The sequence below is a fragment of the Danio rerio genome, chromosome 17 (assembly GCF_049306965.1).
Source record: "Danio rerio strain Tuebingen ecotype United States chromosome 17, GRCz12tu, whole genome shotgun sequence".
Lineage (NCBI taxonomy): Eukaryota > Metazoa > Chordata > Actinopteri > Cypriniformes > Danionidae > Danio > Danio rerio.
The window spans coordinates 4,598,444-4,622,807 of NC_133192.1; the positions used below are offsets into that span (position 1 = coordinate 4,598,444).

General features: G+C 39.0%; 1 protein-coding gene across 12 annotated transcripts in view; it reads left to right on the top strand.

Moving 5' to 3' along the window:
- The first annotated feature begins 7,224 nt into the window (after positions 1 to 7,224).
- Positions 7,225 to 24,364, top strand: part of tpo (thyroid peroxidase) — a 170,533-nt gene continuing 153,393 nt past the window's right edge. For all 12 annotated transcript variants that reach the window (XM_073928006.1, XM_073928008.1, XM_073928010.1 and 9 more), the window contains exon 1: positions 7,225 to 7,294. The gene's annotated coding sequence lies outside the window, so the exon portion shown is untranslated. The remainder of the gene's footprint in view (positions 7,295 to 24,364) is intronic.

Here is a 24,364-nt window from a genome sequence, read left to right on the forward strand (position 1 = left end):
CTGTTCCTCGAGTGTCACTGGAATCAGACTCATGCTCCCCACTCCCCCATGACCACCAGTGCAGCAGCAGCTCAGGATACGACCTGGTCCCGGATATGGACACCTTGGGATCATCTTGTTGCTGGTCTTGGATCCAGGTTGTCAGAAAATGTATGTGTGGTTAATCTAAACACCCCAGGGGTCGCAATCCAATGGAAACAAATGGAGGGGCTGATGGATGATGGAGATGGATTTTTATTTGTATGTTGTTGTTTCTTTTTAATGTAACTATGAACTATCTTCTGTGGGTTATGGATAAAATATGGGAATCAGATTTATTAGAATTTTGCGATTATAGCGAGGGACCACTGTATAGCAATAATATAGGACCCACAATCTAAAGGGCCGTGCACACCGAGACGTTTTTTGCTCGCGTTTTCCGTCAACGTTTAACACTTCGTGACTATATAAAGGGCGTCAATGTGATCGTGCACACCAACAACCAAAACGCCAGGCGCAAAAGCGTCATTTTTAAAGAAACGCATCATGCTTGTTTTTTAACTTGACGCGCCACGTTAAAACCTTCTCAATCACTACCACTTTTGTTCATGTGCACAAAGCTGCTAAAGTAACAGTAAACAACACTTGGAGGCGCTTAAGCGTAAAACTGTCAATGCGAGCGCACATTGAAGAAGATGCCCAGAGGCGATATGAACGTGGAGCTGCTTACTGCTCTGCTGAACAATAATCATTTCTTCGTCGCTTGAGCTGGAGCTGCTGCTTGAACCATCCATGCTAGTTCGAATCACCAGTATCTTTAACAACAAGCGTCTGAACTTTCTCTCTTCCTCTTCTTCTGTGTTACAAGCCGGTGTCAGAAGCTTAAAGTTGTGAAGCGCCATCTAATGTCAAGGAGTGATTTTGCATACTCGTCTGCTTGACGCCAGTGAAAATCGCTTAGGTTTGTTTGCGGAAAAACATAAACCGCTGACTATAAACGCAAACGAAAAGCGTCTCGGTGTGTAGGAGCCTTAAAACTCTCTCTGAAACCAGGCCTATATATTATATATGTATATTAAAAAGTAAATTTGCAGAGTTGCCAACTTAGCGACTTTGTCAATAGATTTAGCTATCTTTCAGACCCCCTAGCGAAAATCTAGCGACTTTTTTGTGTGTTACTGGAGATTTCTATAGTCATTTGCCCTTGTACGGTCAAACCGATCTGCTTCTCCCTTTTTTTTAACAATTTAATTTGACCAATTATTCTTTTCTTGTTTATTGTTACGTAGCCTATTTTCTCTAAATTAAATGATAATATGAAAATAATATAACTAAATAAATATCTTTTATAAGTAGTGAGGTTTTTGGTTTTGTTTTTGTGTGTATTGCGTGTGGTTCTCTTCTCCCCACCTCTGTCTCCAAATAGGTTCATCATTGTCGCACAGGTGCAGTGAATCAGGTGCCAGCCAGCACGTGGAGGCCGGCTTGTTTGTGGAAACAATGGGGTATATGACGAAGCATGCTGATAGGACTTTTAATTTGCCAGTAATCTGGGTTAAGCGCTTCCGGCGAATTGAATGCCATTGCAAAATCCGGTGCGTTCAAGGTCTGTTTTCTTTAAAAATCAGCGATCTCCACTAGCTGTGTGATATCCGATTTTAAGTGGGTCTCAGATTGTACAAGAAGCCCTGCATTAAATTACATTTCCCCCTGCCATATCTTTATAATATTAGCATTTATTTTACCCCAGTATATTCAATGGAGCTTCTGCGTTAGCCTGCCGATTCTGACGGGCGCGTGCGAGTAAACAGCTTTTTGTCTCGTTTTACGCTTGAGCAACTAAATAAATGCTAAAGTTTATTTAACTGATTGCATTTTAATGACATTGCAACATCGATACTGTATAAGGAACCGTATAAAATGGTAAAAAGTTCATAATAACAGGTCACCGGAAGTGTATCAGCATGGGAACTGCACTAGCTCGGCCTAAACCCTATTTAAACCGGACTGGAACATCGTTCGAAGAGTCTCCTCTCTCCCGGCTTTTGTTGATTGTTTTGTGGAGTAGAAATTGTGTTGTATTTTTACTCGGCTAAATTGTTAAAAGTGAGTGCTGAGAGTTGACTTTGAGATATACGGAGACACGTGTGCTGAGGAGGGTGCCTTTTTGTTTTATTACTTTTTCCTCATGTTTTGTGGTTAGTAGCGAGGTAAGCGAATGTTATTTTATTTTGGTTTAATTTCATGTGCTGGTAAGAGGGTACAAAACTTGGTTAGCTGTTGAGTTTTGTTTGTTATTTTGGCGTTTACCTCCGCTAGCTTTTTATTGTCTCCTTTTTGAAAATGTATACGTCAAATAAATTTGACTTAACGTTATTTCCTTGGTCATTCGTTTTTGTTGTCTTTACTTTTAAACGGGAGATGAGACTCCGGGCTCCTCATTAATCTAGAGGAGTTCTAATTATTTTATTTAATATTATTTATTGTTGCGGGTCTGGCGTGCTGTGTGGAGCCAAGCAAGGTTTGAGTTCGTATCATTTACAATCACAGATTTTAGTGACCGTTTCGGAACTTGTCTGAGTTTATTACATCTGAGAGATTACTGCAAATTCACTACACGTCTATACTGATATAATGTATTCAAACAGCAATAAATTTAGTTAAATTGACATGCTTACATAAAGCGTAGTGCAAATATAAATACCCCTTTATTGACCATAGGGTGTTAAACACACAGAAATAGTAGAACGTGATGACGTCAGTAATATGCAAATTAATGTATGATGTACTCTAGCGACTTTTTGGGCAGAGCTTAGCGCCTTTTCCTTGAAAATAGTTGGCAAAAGTGTATATTTGGCATTAGCATTATGAAATCAAATGTCGGGATATGCTTCAAAAACATCCAAACTCAAGCTGTCGGTTATGTAATCCTCTCATTGTCACGTACAGAACTGCAAAAAACAGGCTCATCTGAAGATGTTTAACTCTAGTGAGTTCTCAAGCATCTTTTCTGGGCACCAAAGACGTAAAAGCAGCGTTGAATTAAACTCCAGATGCAGAAGCAGAAACATTTCCAGAGAACATTTGGATTGATTCACCCAGGGCTGTTGAATTGTGGGGTAAAACACGTCACTGCTCAATTACTGGCCCGTCTGTAGGGCTCTTGAACCGCGGTGAAGAGCTTCAGGAGCCACAACCTTACGTCAGATGAGCTGGTGTTTTGTTATTGTCAAGTGTCATTGACGCCAGTCGCTGACACTGCTATTCTGAAGTACACGGACATCTGTGTAAAGGCAATATTTACACACCATTAAGATGTTTCAGAGCGGTAATTAGTGCTGTTTGCTAAAGCGAGCGTCAATGTTTTTGATATTCAAGTAAGGTCACTGTTGCTTGGAGACATTTCCAGCCATTCATAGAGGCTTATTCTATTCAAATAGTTGAAACCTGATTAACTTATTAAAATCAGTTCAAGTTAAATAAAAAAACACTTGCATGACTTTTTGTCATATGGTTTATTTTATTATTATTATTTTTTTACGTGTAGGGGAGAGCGAGGCACAAAGTAACACTTTTTGGTTTTGGCCGAATAATGAACAAAGTAAAGGGGTAAGACAAACCATATTTTGTTTACCAATAACACACAAGCCTCTCCTACAAATAAGCACTGGAATTGTGATCGCCGGACCAAGGATTTCTGTTCAATATTGCCAAAAGTGCCAGGACTATAAATGTTATTTACCTCACCGGGGCAAGTTGTAACAGACAGGGGGTTAGTTGTAACACATGCTTATAAAAGCAGATTTCACACAGTTAATTTAAACTATGTTTACTTTACATAGTAGCTATATTTCCTCAGGAACTGGCTCATTTCTTTTTCATTCTACATAGCACAGTATGTTTATGTGTTTATTGGATAAACGCATTTGAATCTATTTGCATGATTATCCATTCATCTATTATTATATAATGCATTTATTTGCATTATTAGCAACAAAATGTATATATTTCTATTAAAACAATGTTTTCTATTGAAAAAAAAAATATTTAAAAAGTTCCCAATATTACACTTAAAATTAAAAAAAATTATTTTGTTTGTTTAATTGGTGTGCAACAGTGTGCGGTAGAGGTCTGCATTACCGTGGCTGTACCACGGAAGCCGCGGGGCCTGACCAGATTTCTTTCGGCGCGGGAATAAATTTCCGGATAAAGCGTGGGACTGGTCGGTAACTCTGGTGTAAACTGAACGGGAGCGGGCGGTCTAACAATATCGCTACTGACTCCCGAGCAAGCAAGCACGCATTTGTATGTGTGTGAATGAGCGAGCGTAATGCTATCCCTGCTGAAAAATCCAGCTTAAACCAGCCTTGGCTGGTTTTAGCTGGTCGACCAGGCTGGTTTTAGAGGGGTTTTGGCCATTTCCAGGCTGGTTTCCAGCCATTTCCAGCCTGGTCTTAGCTGGTCAGGCTGGAAAATGACCAGCCAAATCCAGCTAAAACCAGCTTAACCAGCCTGGTTTAAGCTGGACATAGCTGGTTTTGGCTGGACTCCTAGCTTGACTAAGCTGGTCAAGCTGGTTTCAGCTGGTCATCTCCCAGTCTGAACAGCTAGGACCAGGCTGGAAATGGCTGGAAACCAGCCTGGAAGTTGCCAAAACCCCTCTAAAACCAGCCTGGTCGACCAGCTAAAACCAACCAACCAGCCTAGGCTGGTTTAAGCTGGATTTTTCAGCAGGGATGTTTAGCTTGTTTGTTGCTGTCTCTCTGTGTGTGTGTGTGTGAATGAGAGAGAGAAAACGGAGCGGGGCAGGCAGCAGGACAACAAATGCTAAAAAATAAGCGGGAGCGGGATTAAAAAATGAGTCCTGCACAGATCTCTAGTGTGTGGCTTAGTTGTAACAACCTACAACTAACCCCGCTGTGTCATGTTTTCCTCAAAACTGGCTAGCAGTCACTGTGTGTTTCCTACATCTTTCAAAATGGCTTAATCTTTTAGCCTAGAAAACAGTAATCACAATACAAGATTTTACGTACAATTTTTACAGATTTTTTTTAATAAAAAGTATTGTGTATAATAACAAATACTTTTATGATGTTAAAATGGTTTCTCCTGTGTTTTCAACCAATTTTCGCCAACATGTTTCAATAATTGGCAGGAAGAGGTCTGCCAACACTGTGGTAAAAACCTCGTAAACATGCCATTAACCCTGAGCAAATACCTTAAAACTCTGTTACATTTTACCCTGCGTCACACGACAATAGCCTAAATCAATGGTAGTCAATCATGATGTTACTGAGGAGGTGACAACTAACAAAACTAGCCAGTAGCTAGCTCTCTGTAACTCTCACATGCGGTCACCCACTGAAGCTATAGGCAGGGCTGCGCTTGGTCACCTGGATGGGAGGCTACATGGGAAAGCTATGGTTGCTGCCGGAGGTGGTGTTGGTGAGGCCAGCATAAAGGCTCAACCAATGCCCCAGTACATTGATGGGGAATCTACAGTGCTCAGTGAACACTGATGACCGAGGTCCTGACTCGTAAAAAATCCCAGGATGTCCTTTGAAAAAGAGTAGGGGTTTAACCTGGGCATCCTGGCCTCTGTCCATCATGGCCTCCTAACCATCCCCAAATCATCACACTGTCTCTACTAATCAGCTGGTGTGTGGTGTGTGATCTGCCGTAATATGGCTGCCATCCAGGTGGATGCTGCACACTGGTGGTAAATGAGAAGATCCCCACAAAAATGTATAAAGTGTTTTTTTTCAGTATCTAGAAAAGCGCTATATAACTGTTAGGAATTATTATTATTATTATTATTATTATTATTATTATTATAGCAATATTTAATGGCTATAGAACCTTGAGTATCCAGAGTCAATAAATAGATTGTTTTTAATGGTAAATAATTTCTTATACCTCACATTGATAGTACATGCATTGAAAGGTAGTATTAGAAATATAGACTCCATTACCCCAATTTTTAATGTCTAGTTACCTTTCATCCCCTTGTGTATTTTGATGAAACAATGCAAAATTACGTTTAGGATGCAGAAGCGATTGACTATAGTTACATAAACATAATAACACACATGCTTATTAAAAGGTAAGTTAAAAACAAAGTACTGAAATTTATCAAATCTCATGTAATTAAATCAGCTAAATCTGTTTTTTGATTGAAAGAAAGAATAAATTAATGAATGAACAAATAACCTAACCAGACTTCTGAAAAATTGTGTCTATCAAATTGAGATAAAGATTTTTATATTCGAGCATTCATTCATCAACAGTAATTTGTGACACATTGTCTTGTTTGTTTACCACAATAGCCTACTTTGAATCTATGCCGAAGTATGCTAAAGGACTTTTAATTTGTCAGTAATCTGGCTTCAGCACTTCCGGTGAACTTCGGCGCGAAAACGGCGAAATCGGCAAAATCGTCGCGTTTAAGGTCTGTTTTTTTAAAAATTGGCAATCTCCACTGGCAGATATAAAGTCTTAGAATGTACAAGAAGCACTTCATTAAATTACTTTTTTCATGTCTTTACAAATTTTAACATTTCTTTTACCCCAGTATATTTAATGGAGCTTCGCCTGCCGATTCTGACGGGTGTGTGCGAGTAAACAGCTTTTTGTCTCATTTTACTCTTGAGCAACTAAATGAACGCAAAGTCTATTTAACTTATTATATTTGAATTACATTATAACATCAATGCTGTTAAAGTAACCTTATAAAATGGAAAAAAGTCACATTAAGCGTTCACTGGAAGTTTATCAGTATGGGAAGAAAAAATAGCTCGACATATACCCTATATCAGGGATGTCAAACTCAATTCCTGGAGGGCTGAAGCCCTGCACAGTTTAGTTCCAACCCTGCTCCAACACACTTACTTGTAGGTTTCAAACAAGCCTGGACTCAATTAGTTTGATAAGGTGTGTTTAATTAGGGTAGAAACTAAACTGTGAAGAGCTGCGGCCCTTTTGGAACTGAGTGACACCTGTGCCCTATAATTGGGTCTGAAATCGCATGTGTTTATCAAAACAACATTATCATTAGGGTATTTAATTCAGCTGACTGTTGTATTTTGATAGTCCGTGGCAGTAATATCTAATATGTTTTCCCTATTGATAATCTGCAAAGGATACTATTCTGAAATTATTAAGATGAAAGTAAATATGCGATTATGAAAAGTAACTTTAACGCGCGTTGATCTTTTCTTGAACGGTTTTTGGCCCTAATTGCCCTCCATACATCGAGTTTTGAATGAGAGCAAAACAACACCTCAAGCAGATTTTGTGATTTTTTTTTAAGGTCATGGTAAGTTTATTTAATATCTAGTCTACAGAAAACTGATAGGAAATTATCTGTGTTTGATCTAAACACAAAATCAGTGTTAAGTGTGGCGTTTCCTAACTTTGTTTGTAATATGTCGCCGATGGTGACCGTTAGCGTGCACGCGCAATAGGGTTGTTCGAGTTTCTGTTTGCGAAAATGTTCATAACGCGATTAACAACAGATAATAATCCGTTTTTGGTCGTAAATTTTAATAATGACAAAACATGTAGGCTAAAAACACAAGCTGAGCAAAACCCTGGCATTGGGTCAGTGAGTGTTTACTCAGATTTTCCTCAGTGTAAACAGCCTGTTTTATTATGGTGGCTTGAAAAGCCAACATACTGTTATCTCACTTAAACTTATTATTATTAGGCTGGCTTGTGTAGCAAGCCAGACTACTGTTATCCTATTAAACTTATTATTTATTATTAATGGGGTTTGCCATAGGCAAAGTCCATTCTTACTATTGTGCCTGGTTTATTATTCTTCTTCCTTCTTCTTCTTCTTCTTCTTCCTTCTTCCGTCCTATTTTTCGGCGCGTAACTAGTCCCGCAGCTTTCGTCCCAGACCCTTGAAAGTGGGCTCAAATCGTGCGGTCTTATCGGGAATGGTGTGCTATGACTTTTATAAGGGGTGGGGGGTTTTTTGGCCCCGCAGGGGCCAAAAAACCCCCCCCAAAAATCCCATAGACTTAACATTGAGCCGAACTTTGAAGAATCACAGCGCCGAGTGTGAATTTCGTAGAAATATGGGATTCGCAACAGCTGTAGGGGGTTGCAGCCTAAGTGAGAACATACCCCGCAAGGGGGTATAAGTTGTACCCCTGGGGCTCTAGGACGTCCCAAAGTGGTCCCCATTGACTTATATGGGCCCCATTGACTCCCATTCATTTTCTAGACACTCGTAAGATACTATTCCCGGAAATCGCCGTAGCGCCAACAGCGAAATTTGTAGAGACATAGGATTCGCGACATCTCGAGAGGGTTATAGGAGGCTTCAAACCACACCCCGAAAGGCGGTAAATGTTGTGCCCCTGGGGAGCTAGGACGTCCCAAAGTCTCCATTGACTTTACATGGAGCCGAACTTTAACCAATCACTGCGTCCATTGTGAATTTCATAGAAATATGGGATTCACAACATCTGTAGGGGGTTGCAGCCTAAGTGAGAACATACCCCGAAAGGGGGTATAGGCTGTTCCCCTGGGGTGCTAGGACGTCCCAAAGTGGTCCCCATTGACTTTATATTGGCCATTGACTTCCATTCATTGCATTGACTCCCATTATAAATGTCATATGTCAATCACAGTACATAGCAGTGTCATACTGACTTGGGGGTGGGCTTATTTGACTCAGGCAACCAATCAGCATCTCATTATGATTTTGAAGCTCACAAGCCACGCCCCCCCAGACCATTTAAAGACCCCTCTAACTGCCCCATTGACTTAACATGGGGTGGGATGTCCCATTGCAGATCCCATTGACTTCCATTATAAAGGTCACACATCTATAACATTACATAGGAGTGTCATAGAGACATGGGGGTGGGCTCATTTGACTCAGGCAACCAATCAGCATCACTATATGATAATGAAGCTCACAAGCCACGCCCCCAAATGGGTCCCATAGACTTCTATTATAACTGCCCTACACGCATATCTTTGCTTAGCAGTGTCCTATTGGCTTGGGGGTTGGCTCATCTGACTCAGACAACCAATGAGCTTTTCAATATGATAATGAAGCTCACAAGCCACGCCCCCAAACTGGTCCCATAGACTGCCATTGTAACTGGTCTACTTGCATATCTTTGCTTAGCAGTGTCCTATTGACTTGGGGGTTGGCTCATCTGACTAAGACAACAAATGAGCATCTCAATATGATAATGAAGCTCACAAGCCACGCCCCCAAATTGATCCCATAGACTGCCATTATAGCTGGCCTACATGCATATCTTTGCTTAGCAATGTCCTATTGACTTGGGGATGGCTCATCTGACTAAGACAACCAATGAGCATCTCAATATGATAATGAAGCTCACAAGCCACGCCCCCAAACTGATTCCATAGACTTCCATTAAAATAGGCCTAGATGCATATCTTTGCATAGCACTGTCATAGAGAGATGGGGGTTGGTTCTTTTGACTTAGACAGCCAACCACATTCAAGCTCACTCTGTAATCTCGCCCATAGCAACAAAACAGAGTACCCTAGCAACCATTCATCAACAGCTATATCTCAGCATCAGAACATCGTAGAGACTTGGGGATTGGCTCGTTTGACTCATGCTAGCAAACGGAACTTATATGCTACACATGCTAGCAGTGACTAGCTACATGCTAATATTGACTAGCCATGTACTGTAACTTGCTAGAAATGCTTACTAAGTATAAATATTTCATCAGACAAGTATGTGAGGCTTGCCTAGTAACCACCCAGGGTACCCTAGCAACTGCCTAGCAACCACCCAAATTACACTAGCAACCGCCTAGCAACCACCTAGCAACCGCCTAGTAACGTCTTAGTAAGGGCCTAGCGACCACTCAGGACACCCTAGCAACCGCCTAGCAACGCCTTAGCAATTACTCAGAATACCCTAGCAACCACCTGGCAACACCTTAGCAACCACCTAGCAACCACTTAGGACACCTTAGCAACCGCCTAGCAACCACTCAGAACACCCTAGCAACCGCCTAGCAACCACTCAGAACACCCTAGCAACCACCTAGCAACACCTTAGCAACCACCTAGCAACCACTCAGGACACCCTAGCAACCACCTAGCAACACCTTAGCAACCACTCAGGACACCCTAGCAACCGCCTAGCAACCACTTAGAATACCCTAGCAACCACCTAGCAACACCTTAGCAACCACCTAGCAACCACTTAGTACACCTTAGCAACCGCCTAGCAACACCTTAGCAACCACCTATCAACCACTCAGGACACCCTAGCAACCGCCTAGCAACGCCTTAGCAACCACTTAGAATACCCTAGCAACCACCTAGCAACACCTTAGCAACCACCTAGCAACCACTTAGGACACCTTAGCAACCGCCTAGCAACCACTCAGAACATCCTAGCAACCGCCTAGCAACACCTTAGCAACCACATCGCAATCACTTAGGACACCTTAGCAACCACCTAGCAACCACTCAGAACATCCTAGCAACGATTCAGAACACCCTAGCAACCAATAAAAATACATTGTACCCCATCGATTTGCCACGCAAACCCCATTCACATTTCCTTTAGGAAATGTACAATTCTAGTTATTATTAGGCTGGCTTGTGTAGCAAGCCAGACTATTGTTATCCTATTTTTCTTCTGAGACTAAAAATTAAACTCTATCTCCTCCTAGAGCTTTCAAGCTATGCCCACCAAACTCACACCAGACCTCCAAACTGGTCTGACTCGGGTTGCTATATCTTTTCCGACTGATCCTACTTTTGGTTTTCCAAAAAACGTCCCGGGACCGTCAGAAAAATCCTATTGACTTAACATTGGACCAAACTTTGTGACCTCATAAGTCTGCATCAGACTGTCCTACAGGCTTCTAACTGGGCTCATTTAACTCAGACTACCAAACTACCAATAACTGATGAGCTTTTAACTTTCTAGCCACACCCCTAACAACCAGATACGGCACCCTAGCAACGGTCCCATAGACTTCCATTATAGAGGTTCAGATTGATATCTTCATGCTGCAGTGTGATAGAGACATGGGTGTTGCTTTTAACTGTTCATACTGGCAAGAAGCTTTGATACATCATCAGTCTAAGCTGTCAATCCACTCTATAGCAACAAAACAGACTAACCTAGCAACGATATAACAGCAGCTATATCTCAGTATCAGAACATCGTAGAGAAGCAGGGGTTGGCTTGTTTGACTCATGCTAGCACACCATCCATCCCTCCATCATCTATCTATCTATCTATCTATCTATCTATCTATCTATCTATCTATCTATCTATCTATCTATCTATCTATCTATCTATCTATCTATCTATCTATCTTTTCATACTTTTTAAAACTGTTTAAACTAAATAAACTATTACCATCAGGCTTTCACAAGCCAGCCTCAAAGTTTGTTCTCAAACTTTAAGAATCTAGTTATTATTAGGCTGGCTTGTGTAGCAAGCCAGACTACTGTTATCCTATTAAACTTAATATTATTATTATTCTTCTTCTGAGACTAAAAATTAAACTGTATCTCGTCCTAGGCCTTTCAAGCTATGACCATCAAACTCGGGTCAGACCTCTGACCTATTCTGACTCGAGTTGCTATATCTTTTCCGACTGATCCGACTTTCGGTTTTCCTAAAAACGTCCCGGGACCGTCGGAAAAATCCCATAGACGTAACATTGGATCAAACTTTGTGACCTCATAACTCCACATCAGAATGTCACACAGACTTCTAACTGGGCTCATTTAACTCAGACTATCAAACTGCCAATGACTGATCACCTTTAAACTTTCTGGCCACGCCCTAGCAACCACTTTTGGACCCTAGAAACCGTCCCATAGACTTCCATTGCAAAAAACTCTCATTGACTTTACATGGGATCAAACTTTGTGAGCTCATAACTCTGCATCAGACTATCCTACAGACTAATGGCTGAGCTCATTTAACTCAGTCAAGCCAGCAGCCAATCACTGATGGCCTTTTAACTTTCTAGCCACACCCTAACAACCAGATACTGCACCCTAGCAACTGTCCCATAGACTGCCATTAAAGAGGTTCAGACTGATATTGTCATGCTGCAGTGTGATAGAGACATGGGGGTTGTTTTTAACTGTTCATACTGGCAAGAAGCTTTGATACATCATCAGTCTAAGCTGTCAATCAACTCCATAGCAACAAAACAGACTAACCTAGCAACGATATAGCACCAGCTATATCTCAGCATCAGAACATCGTAGAGAAGCGGGGGTTGGCTTGTTTGATCTATCTATCTATCTATCTATCTATCTATCTATCTATCTATCTATCTATCTACCTGTATCTATCTATCTACCTCTATCTATCTATCTATCTATCTATCTATCTATCTATCTATCTATCTATCTATCTATCTATCTATCTATCTATCTATCTATCGATCTATCTACCTCTATCTAACTATCTACCTCTATCTATCTATCTACCTCTATCTATCTATCTATCTATCTATCTATCTATCTATCTATCTATCTATCTATCTATCTATCTATTTATCTATCTATCTATCTATCTATCTATCTATCTATCTATCTATCTATCTATCTATCATGCTAACAGCATGCTAATTCATGCTAGAATCATGCTAGTTACATGCTAATTCATGCTAGAATCATGCTAGTCACATGCTAATTCATGCTAGAATCATGCTAGTCACATGCTAATTCATGCTAGAATCATGCTAGTCACATGCTAATTCATGTTAGAATCATGCTAGTCACATGCTAATTCATGCTAGAATCATGCTAACAACATGCTAATTCCTGCTAGAATTATGCTAATTCATGCCAAAATCATGCAAGTAACATGCTGATGCTAGTAACATGCTAATTCATGCTAACAACATGTTAAATCATGCTAGAATCATGCTAGTAACATGCTAATTCATGCTAGAATCATGCTAGTAACATGCTAATTCATGCTAGAATCATGCTAATTCATGCTAGAATCATGCTAGTAACATACTAATTCTTGTTAGAATCATGCTAACAACATGCTAATTCATGCTAGAATCATGCTAGCAACATGCTAATTCATGCTAGAAGCATGCTAACAACATGCTAATTCATGCTAGAATCATGCTAGTAACATGCCAATTTATGCTAGAATTATGCTAGTAACATGCTATATCATGCTAGAATCATGCTAAGAACATGCTAATTCATGCTAGAATCATGCTAACAACATGCTAATTCATGCTAGAATTGTGTTAATTCATGCTAGAATCATGCTAGTAACATGCTATTTCATGTTAAAATCATGCTAGGTACATGCTAATTCATGCTAGAATCATGCTAGTAACATGCTAATTCATGCTAGAATCATGCTAACAACATGCTAATTAATGCTAGAATCATGCTAGTAACATGCTAATTCATACTAAAATCATGCTAACAACATGCTAATTCATGCTAAAATCATGCTAGTAACATGCTAATTCATGTTAGAATCATGCTAACAACATGCTATTTTACGTTAAAATCATGCTAATAATCTATCTATCTATCTATCTATCTATCTATCTATCTATCTATCTATCTATCTATCTATCTATCTATCTATCTTTTCATACTTTTTAAAACTGTTTAAATAAACTATTACCGTCAGGCTTTCACAAGCCAGCCTCAAAGTTTGTTCTCAAACTTTAAGAATCTAGTTTATATTATTATTCTTCTTCTGAGACTAAAAATTAAACTCTATCTCCACCTAGACCTTTCAAGCTATGACCATCAAACTCGGGTCAGACCTCCAAACTATTCTGACTCGAGTTGCTATATCCTTTCCGACTGATCCGACTTTCGGTTTCCCGAAAAACGTCCCGGGACCGTCGGAAAAATCCCATAGACGTAACATTGGATCAAACTTTGTGACCTCATAACTCCGCATCAGAATGTCACACAGACTTCTAACTGGGCTCATTTAACTCAGACTATCAAACTGCCAATGACTGATCACCTTTAAACTTTCTGGCCACGCCCTAGCAACCACTTTTGGACCCTAGAAACCGTCTCATAGACTTCCATTGCAAAAGACTCTCATTGACTTTACATGGGATCAAACTTTGTGAGCTCATAACTCTGCATCAGACTGTCCTACAGACTAATGATTGATCTCATTTAACTCAGTCTAGCCAGCAGCCAATCACTGATGGCCTTTTAACTTTCTAGCCACACCCTAACAACCAGATACTGCACCCTAGCAACTGTCCCATAGACTGCCATTAAAGAGGTTCAGACTGATATTGTCATGCTGCAGTGTGATAGAGACATGGGGGTTGTTTTTAACTGTTCATACTGGCAAGAAGCTTTGATACATCATCAGTCTAAGCTGTCAATCAACTCCATAGCAACAAAACAGACTAACCTAGCAACGATATGGCACCAGCTATATCTCAGCATCAGAACATCGTAGAGAGGCGGGGGTTGGCTTGTTTGACTCATGCTCTTACACCATCTATCTATCTATCTATCTATCTATCTATCTATCTATCTATCTATCTATCTATCTACCTTTATCTATCTACCTTTACCTATCTATCTATCTATCTATCTGTCTGTCTGTCTGTCTGTCTGTCTGTATCTATCTATCTATCTATCTATCTATCTATCTATCTATCTATCTATCTATCTATCTATCTATCTATCTATCTATCTATCTATTTATCTACCTCTACCTATCTATCTATCTATCTATCTACCTCTATCTTTCTATCTATCTATCTATCTATCTATCTATCTATCTATCTATCTATCTATCTATCTATCTATCTATCCATCATGCTAACAACATGCTAATTCATGCTAGAATCATGCTAGTTACATGCTAATTCATGCTAGAATCATGCTAGTCACATGCTAATTCATGCTAGAATCATGCTAGTCACATGCTAATTCATGCTAGAATCATGCTAACAACATGCTAATTCATGCTAGAATCATGCTAATTTATGCTATAATCATGCTAGTAACATGCTAATCCATGCTAGAATCATGCTAACAACATGCTAATTCATGCTAGATTCATGCTAGTAACATGCTAATTCATGCTAGAATCATGCTAGTATCATGCTAATTCATGCTAGCATCGTGCTAACAACATGCTAATTCATGCTAGAATCATGCTAGTAACATGCTAATTCATGCTAGAATCATGCTAACAACATGCTAATTCATGCTAGAATCATGCTAGTAACATGCTAATTCATGTTAGAATCATGCTAACAACATGCTAATTCATGCTAGAATCATGCTAACAACATGCTAGTTCATGCTAGAATCATGCTAACAACATGCTAATTCATGCTAGAATCATGCTAGTGAAATGCTAATTCATGCTAGATTCATGCTAACAACATGCTAATTCTTGCTAGAATCATGCTAGTAACATGCTAATTCATGTTAGAATCATGCTAACAACATGCTAATTCATGCTAGAATCATGCTAGTAACATGCTAATTCATGCTAGAAGCATGCTAACAACATGCTAATTTATGCTAGAATCATGCTAGTAGCATGCTAATTCATGCTAGAATCTTGCTAGTAACATGCTAAATCATGCTAGAATCATGCTAACAACATGCTAATTCATGCTAGAATCATGCTAACAACATGCTAATTCATGCTAGAATTGTGCTAATTCATGCTAGAATCATGCTAGTAACATGCTAATTCATGCTAGAATCGTGCTAACAACATGCTAATTCATGTTAAAATCATGCTAACAACATGCTAATTATTGCTAAAATCATGCTAGTAACATGCTAATTCATGCTAAAATCATGCTAACAACATGCTAATTCATGCTAGAATCATGCTAGTAACATGCTAATTCATGCTAAAAGCATGCTAACAACATGCTAAATCATGCTAGAATCATGCTAGTAACATGCTAATTCATGCTGGAATCATGCTAGTAACATGCTAATTCATGCTAGAATCATGCTAACAACGTGCTAATTCATGCTAGAATTATGCTAACAACATGCTAATTCATGCTAAAATCATGCTAGTAACATGCTAATTCATGTTAAAATCATGCTAGGTACATGCTAATTCATGCTAGAATCATGCTAGTAACATGCTAATTCATGCTAGAATCGTGCTAACAACATGCTAATTCATGCTAGAATCATGCGAACAACATGCTAATTCATGCTAGAATCATGCTAGTAACATGCTAATTTATGCTAAAATCATGCTAACAACATGCTAATTCATGCTAAAATCATGCTAGTAACATGCTAATTCATGCTAGAATCATGCGAACAACATGCTATTTCACGTTAAAATCATGCTAATAACATGCTAATCTATCTATCTATCTATCTATCTATCTATCTATCTATCTATCTATCTATCTATCTATCTATCTATCTATCTATCTATCTTTTCATAGTTTTAAAAACTGTTTAAACTAAATAAACTATTACCGTCAGGCTTTCACAAGCCAGCCTCAAAGTTTGTTCTCAAACTTTAAGAATCTAGTTAGGCTGGCTTGTCAAAGCCAACCTACTGTTATGCTATTTAAACTTATTATTATTATTTTTATTTATTATTCTTCTTCTGAGACTAAAATTCAAAATCTATCTGCTCCTTGAACTTTCAAACTATTACCACCAAACTCACACCAGACCTCCAAACTGGTCTGACTCTTTATGCTATATCTTTTCCGACTGATCCGACTTTCGGTTTTCCGAAAAACGTCCCGGGACTGTCGGAAAAATCCCATAGACTTAACATTGGATCAAACTTTGTGACCTCATAACTCTGCGTCAGACTGTTGCACAGACTTCTAACTGGGCTCATTTAACTCAGACTATCAAACTGCCAATGACTGATCACCTTTAAACTTTCTAGCCACGCCCTAGCAACCACTTTTGGACCCTAGTAACTGTCCCATAGACTTCCATTCAATAGACTCTCATTGACTTAACATGGGATCAAACTTTGTGAGCTCATAACTCTGAATCAGACTGTCCTACAGACTAATGGCTGAGCTCATTTAACTCCGAATACCAAACTGCCAATAACTGATGAGCTTTTAACTTTCTAGCCACTCCCCTAACTACCACATACTGCACCCTAGCAACTGTCCCATAGACTTCCATTACAAAGACTCTCATTGACTTTACATGGGATCAAACTTTGTGAGCTCATAACTCTGAAACAGACTATCCTACAGACTAATGGCTGAGCTCATTTAACTCTGACTACCAATCTGCCAATAACTGATGAGCTTTTAACTTTGTAGCCACACCCCTGACTACCACATACTGCACCCTAGCAACTGTCCCGTAGACTTCCATTACAAAAGACTCTCATTGACTTTACATGGGATCAAACTTTGTGAGCTCATAACTCTGAAACAGACTATCCTACAGACTAATGGCTGAGCTCATTTAACTCTGACTACCAATCTGCCAATAACTGATGAGCTTTTAACTTTCTAGCCACACCCCTAACTACCACATACTGCACCCTAGCAACTGTCCCGTAGACTTCTATTACAAAAGACTCTCATTGACTTAACATGGGATCAAACTTTGTGAGCTCATAACTCTGCATCAGACTGTCATAGAGACTAATGGCTGAGCTCATTTAACTCAGTCTAGCCAGCAGCCAATCACTGATGGCCTTTTAACTTTCTAGCCACACCCCTAACTACCACATACTGCACCCTAGCAACTGTTCTACAGACAGTAATTAGCTGTGCTATTAAATGCTTATAATTCTAACATGCTAATGACATGCCAATCATGCTAGCAACATGCTACTCATATGCTAATCATGCTAATGACATGCTAACTCATACTGGAAACATGCTAATGACATGCTAATTTGTACTAGAATAATGCTAGTAACATGCTAATTCATACTAGACTGATGTTAATAACTGGCCTACATGCATATCTTTGCTTAGCATTGTCCTATTGACTTGGGGGATGGCTCATCTGACTCAGACAACCAATGAGCATCTCAATATGATAATGAAGCTCACAAGCCACGCCCCCAAATTGATTCCATAGACTTCCATTAAAATAGGCCAAGATGCATATCTTTGCATAGCAGTGTCATAGAGACATGGGGGTTGGTTCATTTGACTTAGACAGCCAACCACATTCAAGTGCACTCTGTAACCTCGCCCATAGCAACAAAACAAAGTACCCTAGCAACCATTCATCAACAGCTATATCTCAGCATCCGAACATCGTAGAGACTTGGAGACTGGCTCGTTTGACTCATGCTAGCAAACGGAACTTCCTATATGTTACACATGCTAGCAGTGATTAGCTACATGCTAATATTGACTAGCCAAGTACTGTAACTTGCTAGACATGCTTACTTAGCTTAAATATTTTATCAAGCATGTATGTGAGGCTTGCCTAGTAACCACCCAGGGTACCCTAGCAACTGCCTAGCAACCACCCAAATTACCCTAGCAACCGCCTAGCAACGGCCTAGTAATGCCTTAGTAAGGGCCTAGCGACCACTCAGGACACCCTAGCAACCGCCTAGCAACACCTTAGCAACCAATTAGAATACCCTAGCAACCACCTAGCAACACCTTAGCAACCACCTAGCAACCACTTGGGACACCTTAGCAACCGCCTAGCAACACCTTAGCAACCACCTAGCAACCAGTCAGAACACCCTAGCAACTGCCTAGCAACGCCTTAGCAACCACCTAGCAACCACTCAGGACACCCTAGCAACCACCTAGCGATGCATTAGCAACCACCTAGCAACCACTCAGGACACCCTAGCAACCCGCTAGCAATGCCTTAGCAACCACTCAGAATACCCTAGCAACTGCCTAGCAACCACTTAGGACACCTTAGAAACCACCTAGCAACACCTTAGCAACCACCTAGCAACCACTCAGAATACCCTAACAACCGCCTAGCAACACCTTAGCAACCACCTAGCAACCACTCAGGACACCCTAACAACTGCCTAGCAACGACTTAGTAACCACTCAGAATACCCTAGCAACCACCTAAGCATGCTATGTGACATGCTAATTCATACTAGAATCATGCTAGTAACATGCTAATTCATACTACAATCATGCTCATAACAAGCTAATTTATAATAGAATCTTGCTAATAACATGCAAATTCATGCTAGAATCATGCTAGTAACATGCTAATTCATGCTAGAATCATGATAGTAACATGCTAATTTATACTAGAATCATGCTAGTAACATGCTAATTCATACTATAATCATGCTAGTAACATGCTAATGCATGCTAGAATCATGCTAATAACATGCTAATTCACGCTAGAATCATGCTAGTAACATGTTAATTAATATTATAACCATGCTAATAACATGCTAATTCATGCAAGAATCATGCTAATAACATGCTAATTCACACTAAAATCATGCTAATTCAAACTAGAATCATGCTAGTAACAGGCTAATTCATACTAGAATCATGCTAGTAAGATGCTAATTCATGCAAGAATCATGCTAATAACATGCTAATTCACACTAGAATCATGCTAATTCAAACTAGAATCATGCTAGTAACAGGCTAATTCATACTAGAATCATGCCAGTAACATGCTAATTCATGCTAGAATCATACTAGTAACATGCTAATTCATGCTAGAATCATGCTAGTAGCATGCTAATTCATACTAGAATCATGCTAGTGACATGCTAATTTATTCTAGAATCATGCTAATAACATGCTAATTCATGCTAGAATCATGCTAATAACATGCTAATTCATACTAGAATCATGCTAATAAAATGCTAGTTTGTACTACACTCATGCTAATAACATGCTAATCCATGCTAGAATCATGCTAATTCATGCTAAAATCATGCTGATAACATGCTACTTATACTTTTTCAAACTGTTTTTAAACTAAATAAACTATTACCAACAGGCTTTGTCAAGCCAGCCTCAAAGTTTGTCTCGACGAACTTTACTGTCTAGTTATATTTTCTTCTTCTGAGACTAAAAATTAAACTCTATCTCGTCCTAGGCCTTTCAAGCTATGACCATCAAACTCGGGTCAGACCTCCGAACTATTCTGACTCGAGTTGCTATATCCTTTCCGACTGATCCGACTTTCGGATTTCCGAAAAACGTCCCGGGACCGTCGGAAAAATCCCATAGACATAACATTGGATCAAACTTTGCGACCTCATAACTCTGCGTCAGAATGTCACACAGACTTCTAACTGGGCTCATTTAACTCAGACTATCAATCTGCCAATGACTGATCACCTTTAAACTTTCTGGCCACGCCCTAGCAACCACTTTTGGACCCTAGAAACCGTCCCATAGACTTCCATTGCAAAAGACTCTCATTGACTTTACATTGGATCAAACTTTGTGAGCTTATAACTCTGCATCAAACTGTCCTACAGACTAATGGCTGAGCTCATTTAACTCAGTCTAGCCAGCAGCCAATCACTGATGGCCTTTTAACTTTCTAGCCACACCCTAACAACCAGATAATGCACCCTAGCAACTGTCCCATAGACTGCCATTAAAGAGGTTCAGACTGATATTGTCATGCTGCAGTGTGATAGAGACATGGGGGTTGTTTTTAACTGTTCATACTGGCAAGAAGCTTTGATACATCATCAGTCTTAGCTGTCAATCAACTCCATAGCAACAAAACAGACTAACCTAGCAACGATATGACACCAGCTATATCTCAGCATCAGAACATCGTAGAGAGGCGGGGGTTGGCTTTTTTGACTCATGCTCTTACACCATCTATCTATCTATCTATCTATCTATCTATCTATCTATCTATCTATCTATCTATCTATCTATCTATCTATCTATCTATCTCTAACTATCTATCTATCTATCTATCTATCTATCTGTCTATCTATCTATCTATCTATCTATCTATCTATCTATCTATCTATCTATCTATCTATCTATCTATCTATCTATCTATCTATCTATCTATCCATCATGCTAACAGCATGCTAATTCATGCTAGAATCATGCTAGTAACATGCTAATTCATGCTAGAATCATGCTAGTCACATGCTAATTCATGCTAGAATCATGCTAGTCACATGCTAATTCATGCTAGAATCATGCTAACAACATGCTAATTCCTGCTAGAATCATGCTAATTCATGCTAAAATCATGCTAGTAACATGCTGATGCTAGTCACATGCTAATTCATGCTAACAACATGCTAAATCATGCTAGAATCATGCTAGTAACATGCTAATTCATGCTAGAATCATGCTAGTCACATGCTAATTCATGCTAGAATCGTGCTAGTAACATGCTAATTCATGCTAGAATCATGCTAACAACATGCTAATTCATGCTAGAATCGTGCTAACAACATGCTAATTCATGCTAGAATCGTGCTAGTAACATGCTAATTCATGCTAGAATTGTGCTAGTAACATGCTAATTCATGCTAGAAACGTGCTAGTAACCTGCTAATTCATGCTAGAATCATGCTAGTAACATGCTAATTCATGCTAGAATCGTGCTAACAACATGCTAATTCATGCTAGAATCATGCTAGTAACATGCTAATTCATGCTAGAATCGTGCTAGTAACATGCTAATTCATGCTAGAATCGTGCTAACAACATGCTAATTCATGCTAGAAACATGCTAATTCATGCTAGAATCATGCTAACAACATGCTAATTCATGCTAGAATCATGCTAGTAACATGCTAATTCATGCTAGAATCGTGCTAACAACATGCTAAATCATGCTAGATTCATGCTAACAACATGCTAACTCATGCTATACTCATGTTAGTAACATGCTAATTCATGCTAAAATCATGCTAACAACATGCTAATTCATGCTAAAATCATGGTAGTAACATGTTAATTCATGCTAGAATCATGCTAATAACATGCTATTTCACACTAGAATCATGCTAATAACATGCTAATCTATCTATCTATCTATCTATCTATCTATCTATCTATCTATCTATCTATCTATCTATCTATCTATCTATCTATCTATCTATCTATCTATCTATCTATCTTTTCTTACTTTTTAAAACTGTTTAAACTAAATAAACTATTACCGTCAGGCTTTCACAAGCCAGCCTCAAAGTTTGTTCTCAAACTTTAAGAATCTAGTTAGGCTGGCTTGTGTAGCAAGCCAGACTACTGTTATCCTATTAAACTTAATATTATTAGGCTGGCTTGTGTAGCAAGCCAGACTACTGTTATCCTATTAAACTTATTATTATTTTTAGGCTGGCTTGTGTAGCAAGCCAGACTACTGTTATCCTATTAAACTTATTATTAGGCTGGCTTGTGTAGCAAGCCAGACTACTGTTATCCTATTAAACTTATTATTATTAGGCTGGCTTGTGTAGCAAGCCAGACTACTGTTATCCTATTAAACTTATTATTATTAGGCTGGCTTGTGTAGCAAGCCAGACTACTGTTATCCTATTAAACTTATTATTAGGCTGGCTTGTGTAGCAAGCCAGACTACTGTTATCCTATTAAACTTATTATTATTATTATTATTATTTATATTATTATTCTTCTTCTGAGACTAAAAATTAAACTCTATCTCCACCTAGACCTTTCAAGCTATGACCATCAAACTCGGGTCAGACCTCCGAACTATTCTGACTCGAGTTGCTATATCCTTTCCGACTGATCCGACTTTCGGTTTCCCGAAAAACGTCCCGGGACCGTCGGAAAAATCCCATAGACGTAACATTGGATCAAACTTTGTGACCTCATAACTCCGCATCAGAATGTCACACAGACTTCTAACTGGGCTCATTTAACTCAGACTATCAAACTGCCAATGACTGATCACCTTTAAACTTTCTGGCCACGCCCTAGCAACCACTTTTGGACCCTAGAAACCATCCCATAGACTTCCATTGCAAAAGACTCTCATTGACTTTACATGGGATCAAACTTTGTGAGCTCATAACTCTGCATCAGACTGTCCTACAGACTAATGGCTGAGCTCATTTACCTCAGTCTAACCAGCAGCCAATCACTGATGGCCTTTTAACCTTCCAGCCACACCCTAACAACCAGATACTGCACCCTAGCAACTGTCCCATAGACTGCCATTAAAGAGGTTCAGACTGATATTGTCATGCTGCAGTGTGATAAAGACATGGGGGTTGTTTTTAACTGTTCATACTGGCAAGAAGCTTTGATACACCATCAGTCTAAGCTGTCAATCAACTCCATAGCAACAAAACAGACTAACCTAGCAACGATATAACAGCAGCTATATCTCAGCATCAGAACATCGTAGAGAGGCGGGGGTTGGCTTGTTTGAATCAGGCTCACACACCATCTATCTATCTATCTATCTATCTATCTATCTATCTATCTATCTATCTATCTATCTATCTATCTATCTATCTATCTATAACTATCTATCTATCTATCTATCTATCTATCTATATCTATCTATCTATCTATCTATCTATCTATTTATCTATCTATCTCTATCTATCTATCTATCTATCTATCTATCTATCTATCTATCTATCTATCTATCTATCTATCTATCTACCTCTATCTATCCATCATGCTAACAACATGCAAATTCATGCTAGAATCATGCTAGTTACATGCTAATTCATGCTGAAATCATGCTAGTCACATGCTAATTCATGCTAGAATCATGCTAGTTACATGCTAATTCATGCTGAAATCATGCTAGTCACATGCTAATTCATGCTAGAATCATGCTAGTTACATGCTAATTCATGCTAGAATCATGCTAGTCACATGCTAATTTATGCTAGAATCATGCCAGTCACATGCTAATTCATACTAGAATCATGCTAACAACATGCTAATTCATGCTAGAATCATGCTAGTCACATGCTAATTCATGCTAGAATCATGCTAACAACATGCTAATTCATGCTAGAATCATGCTAGCAACATGCTAATTCATGTTAGAATCATGCTAACAACATGCTAATTCGTGCTAGAATCATGCTAGTAGCATGCTAATTCATGTTAGAATCATGCTAACAACATGCTAATTCATGCTAGAATCATGCTAGTAACATGCTAATTCATGCTAGAATCATGCTAACAACATGCTAATTCATGCTAGAATCATGCTAGTCAAATGCTAATTCATGCTAGAATCGTGCTAACAACATGCTAATTCATGCTAGAATCATGCTAGTAACATGCTAATTCATGCTAGATTCATGCTAGTAACATACTAATTCATGCTAGAATAATGCTAACAACATGATAATTCATGCTAGAATCATGCTAGTAACATGCTAATTCATGCTAGAATCATGCTAACAACATGCTAATTCATGCTAGAATCGTGTTAATTCATGCTAAAATCATGC